At 39.1% G+C, this 17972-nt stretch overlaps 1 protein-coding gene across 5 annotated transcripts in view; it reads right to left on the reverse strand.

Moving 5' to 3' along the window:
- Positions 1 to 17972, reverse strand: part of NTRK2 (neurotrophic receptor tyrosine kinase 2) — a 369930-nt gene that overhangs the window by 263718 nt on the left and 88240 nt on the right. The gene's annotated exons all lie outside the window — the stretch shown is intronic.

Here is a 17972-nt window from a genome sequence, read left to right on the forward strand (position 1 = left end):
TCTCTGATTTCTAGATTGGAAACTGAATATCATAATCCTTCTGAGGAAATGCCAGAAAAAAGAATACACACTGGGCATCATTCCCTACAATTGACTTCAGATACACCCAATGAGTGGTGGTAGATGTAGTTTTAATGCTGCCCTTTTGAGTGAGTGATTGATTGAGAGAGAGTCTCTATTATCTACTAGATTCCAAAAAACTTAAGGTCAGCAGTGGAAAAACAACATTTCAGATTTGCTGAATAAGGACCCCCCTGACTCCCCCATCCCACAGCAGTTAGGTAGAGAGATCACTTCCTTAAGACAGGACTCTCCTCACCTCCTCCACTCACAACTATGTTTTTCCCATGCCCTATACATTTATCAATCTAATGTCATCTCCCTCTCTCTATGTCCTCAGGGTTTATCACAGGCTGGCCCAGAGCAGGCTCTCCTTAAGTACTTGTTGAAGAAATGAACAAATCCCACATTATTTATTTAATAAGCATGGCCACTTTAGTCCATCAAAACAATATGAAGACCATGAAAACGGAAATTTTTAAAAATTAGTAATGTTATTATAACTCAAATGTACAGCTTTATTAATCACTTCCAAATTTAATAGCAAATCAAGTAAAAAAGTAAAAAGTCGTGGCAGGAGCCAAGAAATCAACATAAACAAGATCATTCTTCACATTGAGATGTTCTAACCCTGCCTCTCAATGACTTCCTCATCAATCCGTAAATTCAGTGGCTCCACTGTGACCTCAGGACTAAATCTAAACTCCATGGCACACAGGGAGGCCTTTTGCATTTTGGTCCTTGTCCATCTTTCCATCATCATCTCCTGCCATTGCCCTCTTGTATCTTCCACTCCAGCAACAGCCAAACTACCCTGATACAAGCCTCCGTGCCCTGACAGATGCCTGCTCCAATTCATCCATGTGCGACCTCCTACTCATCCTTTTGGACTCCACTTGAGAGCTGACAACCTTGTGAAGTGCTCTCTGATTTCTCCAAACAGAATAAATCAGTCCCCTCCTGTGTGGGGCTCTTTAGATTACCTACCGCCATGTCACCTTCTTAGATGTCGCTCTTCCTCTAGACTACAAACTTCTTGAAGACAAACAGTGATGTACACATATTTATTCCCTGTGCCTGGTACATTGTGCACCCTCAGTAAGATGTTTAATGGAAGAACAAATAAATGGATGCATGTCCACTGTTACACAGTTTCTATTCTCCCATCACTATCCCTCCCAACTAATCACCTTTCAACTGTTGACAAGAAACCACTGGGAAGGATCTGAGGTGAACTTTATGGAACTTTAGGGAACACTTAATATCTGCTGAGTACTATCTTATTAATCTTTAGATTAAATCAAGATTCCTCTATGAAATTGGTGCTGGTATGTTCATTTTACAGATTAAAAAAAAGAAAAAGACATTCAGAGGTTAAGCCACCAGAAAAGAACCCAGCAGGACTTAGAGTCAAACCTGAGTCCATGCTCCTTCTGCTACCCTATCTGGCCTCAAATGCAAATTTCATTTCATCCTTTACCATCTCAAAGGATGTTCTCTTCCTCATTGTCCTCCATCATAATTCTCACCTCTTAAATCAAGACCCCAAGTAGTCCTCAGATGGCCTCTGCCTACCAAACTTCTCCCAGCCTATTGGACACAACCCACATTCCTCTCTCTTCCAGATCCTCTTGCCCTAAAAACCTGACCTAGTGTTTCCACTGCCTTCTAATTCTTCAATATCTCTCTGCCCAAGTCACTCGGGTGGCTTTAAAACAATTTGCAAGAACATATCATGTATACCAAAAAGACATGGAGCTTTCTTCGTTCCTTATAGTTCAATTCAAAAAACATTTACTGACTGTTAACTCTGACTTGCACCATACCAAGTACTAGGGACAGAGGGATAATAAAACAAAATCGGTGACCTTGAGGAGCTTTTAGGTTAATGGGAGGACTAACAAGTAAGCATATTCTTTCAATATGATTGGATAAGCATTCTTCTGGATGATTGCTCATGGTACAAATACAAATACAAATCCACAAAAAAAGGATTTTGTCCATCGTGAGGTATCAGAGAAAGCTTCCTGGAGGAGGTGATGTCTGAGCTTCATCTTTAAAAGATAAGTAAGAAATAATCAGGCAAAGGGGTAGAGGAGGGCCCTTGAGAAAGAGAGAGCAGCTACAGTTTGTAATAAGTGCTGACATCACCTTACAGAAAATTTAAAAGTTTCTGAAATGGTTTTTGTGTATTCTTGCTGAAATTTTTACATGTGTAGGGTTTGTGTCAGCAATGAATAATTCAAACAGAACCCAACACAGATGCTTGATGGATGTCCATCTCGATGACCATGCCATCATTGCCATTATCTCTTCATTTTCTTCTTTAAGGATCTTTCTGTGGAACAGACTGATAACTCCTGTGAGATGAGTTAGGGCTTTCACAACACTATGCTCCATTTAGAGGCCTGGGAAAGTCATTTTCTAAACAGCATCCTGGTACAATACAGTCACAGGACTGAGAGTGGCCACCCCAGAAGGAGAGCCAAGAGAGAAACCTCCATCCTCTGCTCCCAAAGTGCATTACTGGTGCCCTGTCCTGTTTTCCACCTTCTCCGTAATTTTGTTTTTCTATGAACCACCCCAGATTCTGTCATAGACTGGACAAAGAACTTTCTGTACACAACAAATTGATGTGACTTGATTCAAGCACTTATTAGATATCATTTTCAATCATTCTTATTCTGGGAAATTAAGTTTGGTGTTTGGTAATGCATTTTATTATCACTTGATAAAGAGACGGTCTCCTCCAATTTTAGTAAGTCATGAACTTTGATGTTGGAATGCCTCTTTGATAGCATACAGAAATAGACATTTTAATACTCCAACAAGGCAAGAGAGTCAGCAGGGCAACAGTTGAAAAAGCTAAATCATTAAAAGCGGAAAGATTTGGGTTTGAATTGTGGTTCTGCCAATTATTAGCTCTGTGGCCTGGGCACGTTAATAAATGTCTCTGGACTTCAATTAACTCATCCTTAAAATGCACAATTACTATGAAAATCAAAGAAAATGTGTCAGTGAAGTGGTACACAGTGGTTCCCCTCAATAAATGGTAACTGTAATCTATACCTCACTTAAAACTTTAATTAAATTTTAAGATCACCCACTTGCAGACTGTAGCCCAAATTAGCAGACAAGAGATTTTAAATAGATTTAAATATGTCGATAAAAAGCATCACATAACATATTCAATTTCTTAGAGCTCCTACAGAAAATGCTGTCTTAGGTCAGTTGCTCAGAAGTATGCCCAGAGAGCAGTGTTCATGGCAAGTGATTTATTAAAGGAGGGTTCCCAAGAGAGGGGGAAGCAGGAGAGGGATGAAGGGAATCCAAGCAAGGCTGCAATTTCAGGTGAAGTCTCAGCCTCCAGCTTGATCCTGCTGGGAGCTCTGGAGTGTAAATTACACCACAGATCCTACAGAGAACTTGTAAATTACCCAGTGGAGTTGGCCCAGCCTAAAGGCCAGGGAGTGAGCTTTCTGCTCCTAAGCCAGTCAGTCATCAGCAAAGGAGGGGTTGAGGGAAGAGAGAGGAGGGTACTGAACTCCCAGCCACTTCCAGCTGTGCGAGCGTGAGTGCGTGTGTGTGTGTGTGTGTGTGTGTGTGTGTGTGTGCGCGTGTGTGTGTCCTGGGCTGGGGTAGGAGGCCCACTAGTTCAAGGCTAGCCCTTTGAAGACGGTCTCAGGTGCTAGCCCTTAGGAGCAATTGTACACAGAAACCAGGGAAAGTGCACAGGACCGGTGAGAGGAGTTTGAGGGCAGCTGGACAGAGCACAGACAACATGTGCAACATTAATCAAGAGAATTTCACGGACCCACATCTGTGCTGACTCTGCCTTCTGTTCATTGGAGTTGGGCGATCACCAAATAATGTACAGTTCACTGCAAATACATTCATTTTTCTTTGGTAATTTACAAAGCTAACTTTGAAGTAAATATTTCCTAGGAGTATGAAAATCAATTTTGAAGGTTTGCCCTGAGGCCTCAAAAAATGAGCTCTTCAACCTAATACGGCTATGGTTTTCTATTGAAGAAAGTTGTGCCAGTCACTAATAGAGGGCACAGACGCTGTTCAGACAGAAACGATTGAGAAAGGGCAGTGGGCAACTCCTCAACCACCAAGAAAAAACTGGCAGCAGCAACTCCTGGGCTCTTTCACACATGCATATTCATTTAACCATTCATGTAGCTAGAGATCCTGGGATGCTATTTAAATTGAGCTGTGTAATCTACACATCTGGTTAAGAAAGATCTATGTTACACAGATTCAAGACTGCTTTATTCAAATAAATTCTTATAATGTAAAAATATAATTTCTTATACCTTCAAGTCCTTATCTGTAGAAAGGGTAAGGGGACTTTAAGACTTCAGGTAATAAGGACTCAATGGAGACAGCCAACTGGATAGGTAGACTGGATCACAAGGTCACCTGAGGATTAACTAATATCTTATTATAAATGACTACAAAAACATGAAATATTACACAATATTTTTTAAATAACACATGTAATTAAATTTTTAGGGTCATAAATGGTTCCATACATCCCCTTTTCAAAAGTTTCCAATAGGCTTTATAATTTAGCAATTCATAATTTAAGACAATTATGTCAACAGATACATTAAAATAAAATTCAAGAAGAATTTCTGAGGAGCCCAACAGACAGATAACACTGACGATTAATGGGCACTTCAAGTTTCTGCACCTAATAAGTTTCAATTATAAATAAATAGCCAGTAACCACAATGGCTTCCACCAAAGGGCAGGGGCTGTGTTCTACTTCTGGACTCTCAGAACACCTCAGGAGCTCAGCAGACACACCTATGGGTGTGGGGAGGGTGGGAGGAGGGGAGAGGATAGAGCCTAAGAATGACTGTCTTCTTCAAACAAAATTCTCAACCTTTACTACTGTTACAAAATATCTGCAATGAGCTATCCTTTCAAGGTGAAACATTTGCTAAAGTTGGTGCTAAAACAATAGGATGAAGCTACTCAGGCTTGGTGTCCCCCACTCTCGGCATATTTGAATTCTGAGAATTCAAAGTCTGATTATAGTTCTCTGCTTTCCCATGTATTGCTTTGTAATTGAAAAGGTTTGGAATTGATAAGAATATGATGTGTAGTATAAGATGCTGAACAGAGGGAAAACTCAGAAGTCCAACCAAAATTAATGCTGTCCAAGAATCTGTACCAAAGAATGGTATTATCCAAAACCGTGGCCATTGTTTTCCATTTTAGGTTCTCATTATGCAAGTCTGTACATGGCAGATGTGTCTTTTCAAATATGCTTTTTTGCTGGTAATATCTGAGTTTGTTTCCTTGAATTTGCTAACCCATTAGCATATTAGGTGATGGGTAAGAAAATAGACTAGAATAAATACATATCACTAGGCACTTGATAAGGAGGAAGATCTACATGACAATTATGAAGACTTGGGAAGAACTCAATGCACAGATCTTATGGGGGAAGGATGCCGAGGATTCTGCTCTAGACCACCCCAGCCAGAGGAGAGGGACAGTGGTTTGGGGAAAAGAAGAGGAAAGAATGTCCCCAAAGGTGATGGTCAGATACTTCCCAAAGAGAGAGAATAAGAAGAGGGTGAAGCATAGAGATAGAAAAATACATTTAAGGAGATCTGGAGAACTGGCCATAGAATAATTACATTGTACCAAGCCCACCCCCCTTGGTGATTTAAGGAAGAAGACTTATCCACACCACAAGATGGCAAAGTGTTATCAGTAATTTGTTGCGAGGATAAGAAGCAGGAAAATCAAGTGCTTCCTCCTCTCTGGAAATGCACAGCTTCAAAAAATGCAGCCCGACCTTAAGTTCTAGCCCTGGGTTTCAAGCCAAAAATAAGAAACACACCATGCAGAGAACATGGGTTCTACTTAACGTTTAATCATCATGATAAGGAAAAACAGAAGAATCCCCACAATGTCTTTGCTCACTGTGAAAATGCATCATTTGAGTTTTCAAACAGTTGGTGCTTTTCTCCCAATGGCAATTGAGATCTCCAAAAGAGAGAATTTACCCAAATTATATCAGCCATGAAATTAACTAGGGTATAATGATACAGCCCTTGGAGTGAACTGGGCTGCATAAAAGGAATCGGAGTGAAGATAAGAAGAATTATAAGATAACTCAAAGCCTGGGTCCTACCCCTTTCTGCTCTCAAGTGGCCATGGTCTTGTGAAAACTAACAATCACAGTATCCTATGTGCACATAACGCTGGGTAATGCTGATGACAAAAAACTCTACAAACCATCATTTCGGAGTGTGTGCTGAATGTGTGTATGTGTGGGTATACGTGTATGAATGTTGGGGATTGGGAAGAGGTGGGAATCATGGTCCTGATCTTGAGCCTGACAAGGAATTTTCTCCACACCCTTGTATCATGAACTTCTCACTACTACCTCCAAGAAATACCCTTTCCCCCAGTCATCTTCTGTTATTAGACTCTAACTCAGTACATTAATAACTTAGTGTCATCCACGTTTAAATTCTTCACAAACACTTTCACAACGTATGCCTCATCCAAGTACCTTCTGTACATTAGCCCTCACTCAGGGAAAAGCCTTCTGAAGGCCTGCAAGTCCCTGTGCATTTCTGTCTCCTCTCTGGTCCCAATTACTGCTCTCCACACCCCAACCCCACTCTGCTCCAGCCACACTGGCCTGTGCGGTTCTTTCAACACACAGAGCTCCCCCCAGCCTCCACCCCTTGCTTGTGCTGTTCCCTCTGCCTAGAATGCTGTTCCCTCAGGTATCAGCGTGCTCACTCCCTCGCTGCCTCGGACTCTTGGCTCAAATGTCACCTGATCAGACAGGCCTTTTTTTTTTTTTTTTAACATCTTTATTGGAGTATAATTGCTTTATAAAGGTGTGTTAGTTTCTGCTGTATAACAAAGTGAATCAGCTATATGTATACATATATCCCCATATCTCCTCCCTCTTGTGTCTCCCTCCCACCCTCCCTATCCCACCCCTCTAGGTGGTCACAAAGCACCGAGCTGATCTCCCTGTGCTATGCTGCTGCTTCCCACTAGCTATCTATTTTACACACCCAACATCATTCTCAATGGTGAAAAACTGAAACCATTTCCACTAAGATCAGGAACAAGACAAGGTTGCCCACTCTCGCCACTATTATTCAATAAAGTTTTGGAAGTTTTAGCCACAGCAATCAGAGAAGAAAAATTGTATTCTCAGAGAAGAATCCAAATTGGAAAAGAAGATGTAAAACTGTCACTGTTTGCAGATGACATGATACTATACATAGAGAATCCTAAAGATGCTACCAGAAAACTACTAGAGCTAATCAATGAATGTGGTAAAGTAGCAGGATACAAAATTAATGCACAGAAATCTCTTGCATTCCTATACACTAATGATGAAAATCTGAAAGAGAAATTAAGGAAACACTTCCATTTACCATTGCAACACAAAGAATAAATACCTAGGAATAAACCTACCTAGGGAGACAAAAGACCTGTATGCAGAAAACTATAAGACACTGATGAAAGAAATTAAAGATGATACCAACAGATGGAGAGATATTCCGTGTTCTTGGATTGGAAGAATCAACATTGTGGAAATGACTATACTACCCAAAGCAATCTACAGATTCAATGCAATCCCTATCAAACTACCAAAGGCCATTTTTAACTATTTAAAAATAACAAAACTCTCACTATCCTCCTATTACCTTGTTTCACTTTATTCATAGCATTTGAGATTACCTATAGATTACATCTAGATATCTTTCTCTGTTTTTCTGTCTCTCCCCTCAACTAGAGTTTAAGCTCCATGAGGCAGAAGCTTTGTTCTGTTCAGTATTAAATTAAAAGTGCCTTAGAAGAGTCCTACTCAAATAATCATTTTAAAATTGAAATCAGATTATTTATTTAACATTTTTCTTTATTTCATATTTTTTAAGCTTAAGCTTTATCCTAAACAATATCATGAAACCAAGGGTATGATGTGCCAGGTATATTTTTTCTAAAAAGTACTAAATATAGAACTATCAGTATTAAAGGTGTTAGCCCCAAATATCCCTTCAAAGCATCTTGTTACCACTGAGGATATACATCCCCAGCTTTGAGAAATACAGTATCATCCAACGGCAACACATACCGGTGGCAACACATACTAGTGACATCCAATGGCAGTACATAAAAAGCAGCGAATTTGACATGGAAATAAAATTTGTTTATTCTTATCATGTAACTTAGTCTCACAGCATAAAACAGTAAAACTGGAGTCATGAGGCCTGGCTCCCAGCTCTATATCTGCCACAAACCAGTTGTGTAACCTTAGGCAAGTCACTTAAGCTCTCTGGGCCCCAATGTCCTCATCTCTGTAATAAGGACTTGGGATGATTCCTAAACTCACTGGCAGCTCTCACTGTCTTTGATTCTACCAACAACCACAAAGTTGCAGGAAAGAATCCTAAAGCAATTAGGTTTATTATACCTACTTAATGTTTAATCATCATGAAAAGGAAAAATAGAAGAATTCCCACAAAGCTCGATGACTTTGAGAAGCACAAAGTAAATATTTTATAAAATAAAATAATATTTTGGATACAGTAATACTGTGGCCATAAATCTTTTCTGTAAACCCATGACCCTCCCTAGTGTAGGCAGCTGGATACCAAACCTCCATGGCCTCAAGAAAGTGTTATTCAGGATCCAGGCAGAGCTAAAATTAAGAAGTGGAAATTCTCGGTCAAGACCAGGATGCTCTTTTTTTGTTTTTTCTTTTTTTCTTAAGCAAAAGCTAGTATGTAGAAGGAATGATTGAATTAGAAAAACACCCCTCTGCAACCCTCAGAAATAAAATAATTTTTTCAAGAAAGGATCAGAACTGGGTACTAAGCCCATTATGTGCAAGTTTTGGGGAATGAAGATATCTGCTAGATGTCAAATTATCATTCTACAAATTACCTACCAACTGAAAAGGGAAACTTGTATTTACAAAGAAAGGTCACTATTGACGTTTTTGGTGGCCACCATTTTTAAAAGTGGTCAAACTTACAGTAACAGTGTATCAAGGTGACATGCGTTTCTAACTGTGGTACACTGTGAAGCGCTCAGCACCTCTGTTATAGTCTTCTTCCCAATAACATTTCACTGGCATCTAATCAAGCCTTTAGAAGTAAGTTCCAGTTCACAGGAAATATGGGAATAAATGACAAGTTCAAGAATCCCACGAGGAAACTATCGAACACCACCAGAATGAAGGACATTCTACAGAACAACTGATGGGTCTCTTCAAAAAGTCAATGTCCAGAGGGGGAGAAAATGGAGATAGCAATCCAGACTGAAAAAGGCCAAGGAAAGACAATGAGCAAATGCAGTGTGGTGAACTTTGAGTAGATCTTGGTTTGAAATATAAATAGCTATTAAAGGCAAGTTGAACAACTGGGGAAATTTGAAGCTGGACTAAGTATTATCTGCTATTACAGAGTTGTTTTAACTTTCTCGGGTACAGTGATAATGGTGTTGGCGTTGTGCTTTTAGGAGAAATGTGCCAGAGAGTTTAGGAGTGAAGTGACATGATATGGGCAACTCATAATCAGACAGCAAAATGTTAAACAGAGGTTGAATGCAGGTATTGAGTATACAGATGGAATAGTCTTTCAACTTTCCTTCATGTTGAAAATTTCATAATAAGAAGTTGGAGAAAAAACACAAGATTTACGTGTATGAAAAAATTATTTGGAAGAAGAAATCAAGAAAAACTGCTTGTCATATTCCTTCTGTCCCCATGGGAAGCAGGAAGAGGCAGAGGGGAGATAAATAAGTTAGAGACAGGAAGGAGGAAGTGTGTAACCTGCCCCCTAGTGAAATATGGGGGCTGGGGAACTGGAGGACCTCCAGTCAAGTTTGGAGATTCAAGAAAAGAGGAACCCCTTTTGGTGGGGTTGGACCTGAAAAGGTGGCCAAGAGGACAATCTCAAGCCTATAATGGCAGAAATGGGAGACTATTTCTGGTCTCTCTCTCCAGAGAGAGCCCGTGCCAGTCTTCCAGCATTTACTGTGTCCCCAAAGCTTCATTGACACCCTTACAGAGAGGTGTGTGAAAGTGGCAGACCCTGGATAGGAACACAGGATGTACAGCTGAGAACTACACCAACTGGTAGCCGAGGACAAGTGGGACAACACAGTGGCCACCAACATGGAGAAATGACCACCAGTGGCCACAGAATGTCCTCTCCCATGCAGTGGCACTGCAGCATCCCCCCCCACACTCCACCTGAGGAAATGAAGATGAGAGTGAGAGAACCGGACCTGATGGGACAAACATGAAACGTTCTGTGATTGCCCATAATTTTTAAGATTACACAGAATGGTAGGAGGTTAGATTTCCACTACATAGTGCAAAAAGGGCAAAAAATAGACATTTAATTCACATATAGAAAAATAAAGTCACATATCTTACAGTCTGTGTCTGAGATAAGTGCCTGCCCCATTCTCCATCTTATCCTAGACATTTTAATATTCCTTCACCCACTGTCATAGCATCACAGGAGGACCAAGATATAGTGTGAGGGATACATTATGCATATAAATATACATCTGAAATGACCTTGCACACTCATAGCTACATGGGCTATAACACAGAAATTATTTACGGCCTATGGAATGTGTGTGGCTTTTAAATATGAATAAATAAAAATTTATCCAACTAAAATAAAAAAGCCATGCTGTGAAGTCTGACTCAAAAGAGTTGGGAAGCAGATCAGCTGTTGATCTGCTTCTTGAAAAACCCACACCATTCCAGGAAAAGAGAGCTAAGCAGGGCTGCCTCTCTTTTCTGGAGCTGGGATGTCAAAGGTACCCCTGCCAGGGTATATGCTACATGCAAATTAATAGTAAACAGAATGATTGGGAATGTAACTAAATCAGAAATATCTTCTGTTTATAACTGAGAGGCAATATTTTCTTAAGATGACCATAAGTTTGAAAACATATCCAGGATTGTTTAGCATTGACCATATAGACACAATATTTCAAATGTTAATAATAGATTGTGGTTTCACAGTGAAGAAAAAAAAGACTGTATCATTACACGCCATAATAATAAAGGACATCATCAGAAATGCATGGCAGACTCTTTTAGTGAGTGTGTCATTGTTTTGAATGGCTATGTAACAGGATGGTAGATATTAAAGCTGGAGGAGACCCTCAGATGCCTCTTGGTCCCGTACTGCTAATTCTGGTCTTTACACAATTTTCTTTTACAGATGATCCAGGAAGTAAGTGCAGGAAAATCTCGGTTGACTCTACTCAAGTCTTGCCGGAACTACTAAAGATGACAACCGTGATTGTAAATAGGAATACCACCTCATTCCCAACATTCTCCCTTCCCACTCCACTCCCACCCTGAACTTGAATCCCCTTCCTTCCTTCCACTGACACAGCTAGGGCTGAGATGACACCTCTGCCTTCAACTCAGGATATTAATCTCTTATTGAAGACTTGGTGAGTTAGAATGGACCACACTCTCTCTCTCTCATTCTCTCTCTCTCTCTCATTCTGTCTGTTCTCAGACCACTAAATCTCCTGGGTGATCACAGAAGAAGCCAATGTAATTCTATTTGTGTTGGTGTCTTGATAAAAACAAAGATCTTCCACCACCACTTGCCTGCCAAAAGCCTTGGCTTCTCTGGAAATGCAGCATCTTGGTCTGTGATTATAATAACACAAGTGACAATCAATTGCATAAGGAAGAATTTATTTTCTCCAGAACCCTCTTTTCATCTTTTTCTTTTTGGAAGTTTTTAACTTTTTATTTTATATACAAAGAGCTAACATTGTTTCTGTGTAAGGTGGATGTCCTGGATGACCCATTCAAGGAAGCTGTAAATACAGTAAGTCCCCTACACACAAACCTTCAAGTTGAGAACTTTCAAAGATGTGAACATGCATTCCATCAACATCAGTCATGAGTAAAACTGCAGCTTGGCCTCTGTCTCCTATTGCTAACGATCCTTCAGCTCTACCATCTCCCACCTCCTCTCCCTCCTCCAATCAGTAACTCTTCTTGCCTGTTCACTCGATTCCAGCCCCTGTATGCCAGCTGTTGTACTGTACTTTTCAGTTACTGTACGATTAAAAATGTTTCCTTTATTTTTTGTTTGTTTGTTTTGTATGTATTATTTGTGCGAAAAGTATTATAAACCTATTACAGTACAGTACTATATAGCTAATTGTGTTTGTTGGGTACCTAGGTTAACTTTGTTGGACTTACGAACAAATTGGACTTATGAACGTGCTCTTGGAATGGAACTCATTCGTATGCAGGGGACTTACTGTATATCAAAAATTAAAGCCTATTTTTGTTAAATTATTTTAGCAGTTGCAATCCCCCCTTGCAAAAAGGAAGCACATCAGAACAGGAGGCTCCATGAGCTCATGTTTCTAGACTTAAGCTGATGTTATTGAGGGAAGAGGGGCTCTCTTCCCCATCCCACCCCTGCCTGCTCTTTCTGCCCCTTGCCTACAAAAGTCTACATACCAAATCAATCAACAGGTAAAACAGAGTTTTCATAAACCCCAAAACAATTCAAACAGATGAATTGTTCAAAGGACAATAAAGTTAAGAATTTGCAATTATTCGTACACAGTATCTTTAAGGACTCAAAGGCTTAAAATAAGCATATGATTCAGCAACTTTAAATTCATAATACATACCCATAAAATATAGACACATTAAAATTACAATTTTTTTCTATAAATTCAACTAATAAACCTTAAATATACACTGTATGCATTTGGGACATTTTTCTGCAATTCTGAATCAGTATAAATTCAGACAGGACTCTCCCCATACTCTTTTCCTTAGTGATATGTTACTAAAACATAAATCTGAACAATAACTGCGTCAGAGAATTAATTCAATGAGCCAGGCATGAAACTAAGCACTGATTTAATTCTTATAATCACTTAAGAGATGGGTATTATTCCCTCTACCAGAGAGGAACCTACGATTTACAGAGTTTAAAATTTTGCCTAAAATTATGGTTAGCAGGTGGGAGACACGAGATTTGACCCAAACTTGTCTGATTCATAAGTCTCCAATATTACATTTCTATACACTCCTAGGTTTGAAGACTTAAGAGTTAACAACTTACAAACATGAAGGACGTGCAGTATTCAAACAGGCTGTCTTCTGAATTAACACGTGACAGTTCCGCTGATTTAGAGCTAAATTTATTCCCCAAGTCATTCAGTATTCTTGCCCAAAATAAAGTAGGATAAAGTCAGAGCATATGTTAGAATTTAAGCCAAGTTATTATCTGTCTTCTTCACAAATTCTGAAAAGCTGGTCCACCAAAATCAGATGCTAGGAATGAGGAGGAAGAAAACCAAAATAGGGAGGGAAGAATGTAAAATTAGGCTGCACAGAGATGTGGAAAGACAAAATGGCAGGGAAAAAAATGAAAGGTAAAAAAAGAGGAATGAAGGGTGAAAAGAAGAAGAAAAGTAGCAGACTTTACAGTTTGGGAAGTCTTTTTTAAAGTGCGTGATGATCTGTGTAAGGAGGTCAAAGTGAGTTCACCACAGGATTTATGGAGGACCAAAGAGGGGGTAGCAAGTTCCGACTTTTAAGTACAAAATCTAACTTCTTAAGGGAACCTTTACCTTTTTGTGAAACTAGTAGCGTGGGAAGTCCCTAAACAATACAGCTGCACTTTCTACATTACAGGCAAATCTGGGTTCTCCCATGAATCACACTGGGCTTATGGGATACCCATGTAAGAGAGGGAATTTTAAAAGTTCGAGGTCAATGTACTCCAAATGGGAAAAACGCTGCTGCTTCTGCTTCCTGTTTTGCCTGATCGAGCCAGTTCCTGAAAGTTCTGGGCCCATTTTCAATATGCTGCAAAGAATATGCATGTTCTGCCCTCATATAGGCATAACCCAAATGGTGACCCTACAAGAAGAGACTTCAGAAAGTAGACCTTCACCTCACGAATATAAGGGTAAAGGTTTATATAACATCTCCAAAGGACAAGAAAAGCACACTTGGGTTAACTCTTCTTTTGATTAATTTCCACTTTGTCAAATTACTCAATAACTCTTTCAATTGAATGTCTTTTATGAAATTTCCAAGGATTTGATTGTTATTGACAAATTTTGTTCTCTATTAAGAGAATGCTAAAATATACTGAAGCCGGGGAGGGCAGTTAAAAAAAACAAAAAAAAAACCCTATATTCTCTGATACTCTTTTGTGAGAATAAAATAAGAGAACCAACAAAGCCTATTACTTACTTTAAAAGAAAAGTTAATCACTAAACTCTTCAAAATTTCTTTTTATTAATGACCTTCTGATTCCAGAAAGTTAAAATAGTACTGTTGGTCTCTCTGAAAATGTCACGCAAATAGCTTTATTACATATATCTCTGAAAGAGACAGAGTATTTCACATCAAGTTAAAAATAAAAAAGAATTTCAAAGAGATTAAAGAGCACATAAAAAAAAAAACACATACAAAGTAAAGCCAGTGAAAAAAATATTAAAATGTATGTTTACAACCTCAGGGAGGGGAAGAATTCCTCAGCAAAATGCAAAACTTAGACAGAAAAGATGGACAGATTTGCTTCTATAAAAAAAGTAAATCTTCCTGTTTGCCAAAAGACACTATTTTAAAAAGTCAAAAGATTAGAAGAAAATATGAGCAATGTATATAACCAATAAAAGATTAGTACATATAATTTATAAGGTAAGTCAACAAATAAAAATAAACATTTCTTTCTATTCTTCACATGATAAAAATGCTTAACCTTATTAGTAATCAGAATAACACTGTAAGTGAATTGGCAAGAATAAAAAAGTTTGATAATATCTGATATGGGTGAAAGCATAAACAAAACGATGCCCTCATCTACTGTTGGTGGGAGTGTAAATTGATAAAGCATTCCTGCAAGGTAATCTATCAACATTTAAAATCAACATTTAAAATATACAAACCTTTTCTCTCAGCAATCCATTTCCAAATATCTGTCTTTATAAGTAAGGTATTATTTATAATACTTTTCTAAAAACTTGGTAAAAGTGTAAATTTTTTTACATTTCCCAATTCATTAATAATATAATAGTAATAATAAAATTACAGTAAGTATTTGTATAGTAATTACTAAATGCCAGTAACTTTCCAAAGTGCTTCACATACATGAACTCCGTTTATCTTACAACAAGCTTCTAAGGTGGGTACAGTTATTGCCCCATTACAGATGGAAATACTGGGGCAAGAGAGGATGAGAAATTTGCTCAGTCACATACTTGTAATGGGCGGAGCCAGGATTCAGACCGAGGTAACCTGACACCAGAGTACTCAGAAATACTATGGAAGAGAATTCAGAAAAGAATTGATTCAGAAAGATCTACAAGGCAAACAGTTACCTTTAAAAAGATGCAGAACAAATTGGTATTATAATGTCTTTATGCAAACAAAAATGAATATATTTGATTATCTACATAGTGAATGAAGCTATATATCTTATTATTGACATAATATATGCACTGAGGATGGTTAAAGAAGGTTATCCCTAGGAGTGGAAATGGTAGTGGGAAAGGAAGATGAATTTTCCCTTTTAGCTCTATGTATTTCTAAAGTGCTTGAAATTTTGAAAAACAAGAACGCATTCATGTGTTACTGTTATAATACTTAAATGTTATTTGTCTTTTAAAAAAAATGGTGGGGGGGAAGGATCATATGGAAAACAGTCTGTCCTTACAGAAGTTTCTATAACTGTGTTTCTGGCTTTCAGTCACATTTTTCCCTCTTTCAAAAGTTGATCCAAATATCTGCTAAAGTCAACCTCCTAAATTTTCCAGAATTGTTTTCAGCTCATATAAAAGGCTTTAACCTTCAACCTCTTTAGCTTTGGCCGCACTATGTTTATGACTATTTTTAAAGAACCAAATTTTTGGTTGCTGTTGAAAGACATTTAGAAGATCATTTATATAAGAGGAGAAACTTAAACTGGGGACGTTGAATCTGGAGTTAAAACCTGGCTCTGTGTTCTCAGGCAGTGAAGTTTTTCGGTCAATTTTGAGTTGGAAATGCCTACTGCTCAATTAGCAGGAATGAAGACATACGAGAGGTTTATGTCAAGGACAGGCGGCTGCAGAGGAAATCTGCAGGCCATCAAACCTGAATAAGAGAAAAGCCTTCCTATTCCAGTTCCTCCTGCGGGACCTCATCAGGTCACTTTTATATTTACTCCAGAAGGACAAAGGATGCATTGGGACTTAGAGAATAAATATCGTATGTGGACTTCCATCAGGAAACGCAAGTAACAGAAAGCTGATGGTCACAGCTATTCTTCACCAGCGTGATGACTGCCAATCCCCCTCCGCCCTTTTGATTCCCTTATTTTTGTTTTCCAACCCTGTTCACTATCAATGCCGTCAGGCGGGGCTCCCAATGTGGAGCATTCTCAGAAGACTTGGCAGCCCTTGTGCCCCTAGATGCTTCCACTTCCCCTTTATGTGCACTTCTACATTTTCAACGAAGAAAGGGAGCCAGGAAGCAATGTGAGAACTAAACACAAGACTTGGTTACAACAAAAATGCGAGCATTCAAAGGTCTGGTTGCCTGTTCCTTTGGCAATAGAGCTGCTCTGGAAAGGTCCTTGAGCCCTACTTCAGTGAAAATTAAAATAAATCACAGGCATTCTTCAAAGAAAAGGGATAAAATTATACATTTACCTACAGGGTATCGATACAGGCATAGATTTAGATAGATGTGTTATATAGTTCATGCACCCGTACTAAACATGCATATGAATAATCCCTATACAGATGGCCAAGCACTAACAGAGGAGCTCTGTTCAGGACTCTGCAATTATGATAACTAGATATTCAACCAAAAGCCAAAAGGATGGTGTTAAGGCACAGAAATGAGCATGGAGAAATGGAATAGGATAAATTCTACCTCTTGACATCTTTATTGAAACAGGGCTGGTAGTCTATTGGACACTCGCAACAAGAGGCTTAAAACATATCAAACGATAATGAAACATAATTTCTAGGTTAACACCAAGATGAGAGCCACCACCTGCCACTTCTGCCACAGCCTCAAAGCTGGACAAAGACACATATTACGAGGCCACACATTTGGAGGGAGAGAGGCAGAAACTGAAGAGGCTCACGTGCAAAATGGAAAGCCAGAATGAATCCTCCAAACTTCAACAACAATAACAGTGTAAAACAGTGTGTGAAAACCCACATATCCTAAGACAAAACCTGGACAAAATGACTCCCTGTCTATGACCATTACTTATCTGGGATAATTTCTTTTAAGTTTAGAAGCTTAGAAAAGCTCCAATATCTCTCTTTAACCATTCATATACAAGCTGCCCTCCAAATATTAACTGTTTTCCAATTAACAAACTAAAGTGGATGGAATTGAAAACTCTCCATGATCATTCATTCCATCAATTAATATTTATCAACTGCCAACTTTGGCCTTGGCACTGGGTAAGTAATGATGAACAAGACCAATATGAACTCTGGAGCTCACAGTCTGGCCTCTATGTTCTAGATTGCACCATCAGGATTTGGTTATAGTGAACTGACAGAACAGATGAAAAAAAACCCTTTGGGGCTTCCCTGGTGGTGCAGTGGTTGAGAATCTGCCTGCCAATGCAGGGGACACGGGTTCGAGCCCTGGTCTGGGAAGATCCCACATGCCGCGGAGCAACTAGGCCCGTGAGCCACAATTACTGAGCCTGCGCGTCTGGAGCCTGTGCTCTGCAACAAGAGAGGCCGCGATAGTGAGAGGCCCGCACACCGCGATGAAGAGTGGCCCCCGCTTGCCGCAACTAGAGAAAGCCCTCGCGCAGAGGCGAAGACCCAACACAGCCAAAAATAAATAAATAAATAAATAAATAAATAAA

The sequence above is a fragment of the Balaenoptera ricei genome, chromosome 6 (genome assembly GCF_028023285.1).
Source record: "Balaenoptera ricei isolate mBalRic1 chromosome 6, mBalRic1.hap2, whole genome shotgun sequence".
Taxonomy (NCBI): Eukaryota; Metazoa; Chordata; class Mammalia; order Artiodactyla; family Balaenopteridae; genus Balaenoptera; species Balaenoptera ricei.